Genomic DNA, 5,299 nt, shown 5'->3' with positions numbered 1-5,299 from the left:
AATGCTAGAAATATAACACCTACTAAGACTCAATTATGAGGAAATAGAAAATCTGAAGAGACCAATTAATAGTAGAGAGATTCCATAAGTAATCAAAAATTTTTCCAAAAAGTCTGGGACCATCTGCAGTATGCTGGTCAGCTTTTTAAGATGCTGAAAACTCGGGCGCCTGGGTGGCTCAGTGGATTAAGCTGCTGCCTTCGGCTCAGGTCATGATCTCAGGGTCCTGGGATCGAGCCCTGCATTGGGCTCTCTGCTCCGCAGGGAGCCTGCTTCCTCCTCTCTCTGCCTGCCTCTCTGCCTACTCGTGATCTCTCTCTGTCAAATAAATAAATAAATAAATAAATCTTTAAAAAAAAAAAGATGCTGAAAACTCCAGTGGGGAAGGAAATGTTCACAAACTCGCTGTGTTCCCTTCACACTCCTCAGGTCCTATATCAACTGGTTTAACACAGAGCAATAAATCTGACTTTGTTATTTTTTTTTTTAAAGCCCAAGGGAGCACCTGAGTGGCCCAGTCAGTTAGGCTGCTGCTTTTGACTCAGGTCATGATCTCAGGGTCCTGGGATTGAGCCCCACATTGGACTATTTGCTCAGCAGAGATTCTACTTCTCCTTCTTCTCTGCCCCTCCCCACAGCACATGCCTTCTCTCTCTCAAATAAATAAAATCTTTAAAAAAAAAAAAAAAGGACTAGACAGGTTTTCTTGGTTTATTCTTTCAAAGAATTTGAGAACTAATACCAATCCTTCTGAAACTCTTCCAAAAATAAGTAAAATAGCAAGATACAAAATCAATATACATGTGTCAGTTGTATTTCTATGCACTAATATTGAACTATCAGAAGTAAAAGTAAGGAAAGCAATCACACTGACATTTGCATCAAGAGGAATAAAATACCTAGGGATATATTTCACCAAGGAGGTAAAAGATTATCTATGCTGATCCTGTAAGACATTGATGAAAGAAACTGAAAAAGACACAAATAAATGGAAAGATATTCTTTATTCTTATATTGAAAGAATATTGTTGAATGTCCTTACTACCCAAAAGGATCTACAGGTTCTGTGAAATTCCCATCAAAATTCCAATAACATTCTTCACAGAAATAGAACAAGTAATTGTAAAATTTGTATGGAACCATGAAAGACCCCAACTAGGTAAAGTGATCTTGATGAAAAAGAACAAAGCTGGATATCATGCTGCCAGATTACAAGCTATATCACAAAGCTATAGTTATTAAAACAGTATGTATTAGCATAAAAACAGATACAAATAACAACAGAACAGAATAAAGAACCCAGAAATAAACCAACCTATTTATGGTCAATTAATTTACGACAAAGGGACCAAGCATATACAACAGGGAAAGCAGAGTCTCTTCAATAAATGGTGACAGGAAAAGTAGACAGCCACATGCAAAGAATGAAATGGAATCACTGTCTTACACACCATACACAAAAATTGCTCAGAATTGATTAAATACTTGAATGTTACTTGAAACCATGAAACTCCAGAAAAAAAAAATGGATAATCTCCTTGACATTGTTTTTGGCAAAGATTTTTTTTAATTTATCCACAAAGGCAACAAAAGCAAATATAAACAAGTCAGACTACATCAAACTAAAAATCTTTTGTACAGCAAAGAAAACCAGCAATGAGATGAAAAGGCAATGGAATGGGAGAAGGTATTTGCAAATCATATAAATGATAAGGGGTTAATATCCAAAATGCACTATGAAGTCATACAACTCAGTAGAAAAAGGGCAAACAATTGAATTAACATGTAGTCAGAGAAACTGAATAGACATTTTTCCCAAGAAGACATACAAATGGCTAACAGGTACATGAAAAGGTGCTCATCATCACTGATCATTAGGGAAATAAAAATCAAAGTCACAATGTATGATATCTCATACCTGTTAGAATGATTAGTATCAAACAGACAAGAAATAGAGAAAATCCCAAGATGGCAACGTAGGAAGATCCTGAGATCACATCCTCCACAGACACACCAAATCTACACCTATTTATAGAGCAATTCTCCCTGAAGAAAAACTAAGGGATGACTGAACAGTTTCTGAACAACAAAAGATATAATGGACAGAGAGACAGTCACAGTAATGAAGACACCCTCCCCAGTGCTGCTGTAGACCACAGTGGGGAGGGATAACATTGAGGGATGGGGAGCAGATTTGTCTACTCTGGATCACACACATACAAAAGCCACGATTTAAAAGAGCAACTAGTACATAAAAGATCCAGCCTTTGCACTTCACCAAATGGTGGAAGAGCTGTTGGAATTCTCTCTAGGCTGGTGGGCACCACAGTTTACACTTTCCCTCTGCCTTGATAGCATGAATGGGAGAAGGGTCTCTTTGCACTATGTGGGCTCCTGCCTCAGTGAGCCCTGGGATCCTAGCCTACACCAGCTATTGTTGTCTGAAAATGACAGTCCCTAGGATGGTACACACTGGGATAGCCCTGGTCCCCGGTCAGCCTTCACTACAACTCCTGCTGATATGCCAAGGTAGCACAAGTGCAAAGAATCCTGGAACATGCCAGGTCTGCACTACTTCAGCTTCAGATGGCTTGGTAGAGCACCTCTTGCACAGAGTGCTCTGGAACCTCTGGCTGATTCCTGCCTTGGCTTTAGCCACCCTGCCAGGGCACTCCCTTTGTGGTGTGCCCTGGAACAACCCAGCCTGTACCTAGTTTAGCATCAGCTATCCTGCCATGGGACTGTTTGTGTAGAAAACCCCAGGACCCCCCAGCTTAGACACTTCAACTTCAGCTATCCTGCCAAAGTGACCTCCACTCACAGAGCCTAGGATGCCCCAACTCCCATCCACTTCAACTTCAGCTGTCCTGTCAGAATGGCCTCTGTCCACAGAGCCAGGGACCTCTCTGGCCTGTACTCATCTCATCTTAGCTATCCTGTTAGGCTATCCTCTTTATTTAGGGTCCCAGGACACCCCTGGTCTGCACCTACTTCAGCTTTAGTTGTCCTGCAGGATACCCTTTGGATGGAGAGCCCTGGGACCTCCCAGCACAGCATGTTTGGCTCTAGCGGGCCTGCCAGAGCACCCTCTGTGCATAGAGCTCCAAGATCCAGCTGGCCTACACCCACCTAACCTCAGATATCCTGCCAGGGTGCCCTCTCTATGCAGATCCCTGGGGTCATTAGGGTTTGCATCCACTTCAGTTGTCCTGCCAGCATATCCTCTATGTGTGTACCCCTCAGACTCCCAGGGCCTGCACCCATGTCAGCTTCAACTGTGTAGAGAGCTCAGGACTGCCCTAGCCTGCATTCACTTTAGCTTTGGACATCCTACCCAGGGAAGCCCTAGCATGGAGTGTCCCATGACCCCCAGCACACACCAGCCCCGCCTCCATTCAGCCAGTGAAATTCATTAGGCACACACAGTCTACCCAGGGGATGGCCATACCTAAGACCGTTCCTTCAAGTGCAGAAGTAGCAGTTCCACCTAACTCTTAGAAACAAAGAAAGTCAAGCAAAATGGGGAGACAGAAGAATATGCTCCAAACCAAAGAATAAGGAAAAAACTCAGAAAAAAGACCTAAGTGAAATGGACATAGCAATATGCCTGAAGAGTTTTTGAAAATTTTTTCATTATGTTATGTTATGTTGTGTTTTTTATTATGTTATGTTATTATGTTATGTCACCATACAGTATATCATTAGTTTTTGGTGTAGCGTTCCATGATTCATTGTTTGTATATAACACCCAGTGCTCCATGCAATCCATGCCCTCCTTAATACTTAATATCATTGGGCTAACACATCCCCACGCCCCTCTCCCCTCTAAAACCCTCAGTTTGTTTATCAGAGTCCATAGTCTCTCATGTTTCATCCCCCCTCCGATTTCTACCCCCCTTCATTTTCCCCTTCTCTTAATGTCCTCCATGCTATTCCTTATGTTCCACAAATAAGTGAAACCATAAGATAATTGACTTTCTCTGCTTGGGCTTATTTCACTTAGCATAATATCCTCAGGTCCCATCCATGTTGATGCAAAAATTGGGTATTCTTCCTTTCTGATGGCTGAGTAGTATACCATTGTATCTATGGAGAGTTTAAAATAATGATTATAAAGATGCTCACTGGGCTAGAGAAAAGAGTGGAAGAACTAAGTGAGACCTTCAAAAAAGAGAAAATGTACAAGAGAACCAATCAGAGTGGAAGAAGACAATAAATGAGATGAAAATACACCAGAGAAAATTAATTCTAGACTAGTGGATGCAGAATTATGGATCAGCAATTTCTAAGACAGGGTAATGAAGTGCAAGCTGAACAGCAGAAAAAAAAAAGACAGGCCAAGGATCTCTTGGATAACATCACAAGGAAATGTATTTACATTATAGAGATCACCAAAGGAGAAAAAAGTATGTCCACACTGAAAAGAGTGTGGAGATTCCTCAAAAAATTAAAATTAGAGTTACCCTATGATCCAGCAATTGCACTACTGGGTATTTACCCCAAAGATACAGATGTGGTGAAAAGAAGGGCCATATGTACCACAATGTTCATAGCAGCAATGTCCATAATAGCCAAACTGTGGAAATATCCAAGATGCCTCTCAACAGATGAATGGATAAAGAAGATGTGGTCCATAGAAACAATGGAATATTACTCAGCCATCAGAAAGGATGAATACCCAACATTTGCATCAATATGTATGGGAGTGGAGGAGATAACACTAAGTGAAATAAGCCAACCAGAGAAAGTCAATTATCCTATGGTTTCACTTTCTTGTAGAACATTAGGAATAGCATGGATGACATTATAAGAAGGAAGAGAAAAATGAAGGGGGGGGGATCCAAGTGGGAGATGAACCATGAGAAACTGGACTCTGAGAAACAAACTGAGGGTTTTAGAGGGGAGAGGGTGGAGGTGGAGGGATAGGTTGGCCCAGTGATGGTTATTAATCCAGATTGCATGGACCACTGGGTGTTATACATAAACAATGAATCTTGAAACATTACATCAAAAATAATGATGCACTGTATCGTGATTAACATAACACAATAAAAAAATAAGAAGAAGCTCACATCAACAATTTAACATTATACCAAAAGGAACTATAAAAAGGAGAACAAAACCCAAAGTGAGTAAAAGAAAGGAAATAATGAAGATCAGAGCAGAAATAAGTGACACAGAAACTAAAGAAACAATAGAAAAAAAATCAGTGAAAACTAGAGCTGGTTCTTGAAAAGATAAAATTGAGAAATTCTTAGTCAGACTCATTAAGGAAAAAAAAAAAAGAAATGATCCAAAT

This window comes from Meles meles, chromosome 7, assembly GCF_922984935.1.
Source record: "Meles meles chromosome 7, mMelMel3.1 paternal haplotype, whole genome shotgun sequence".
Lineage (NCBI taxonomy): Eukaryota > Metazoa > Chordata > Mammalia > Carnivora > Mustelidae > Meles > Meles meles.
Note: the sequence above shows the minus strand (reverse complement) of the source record.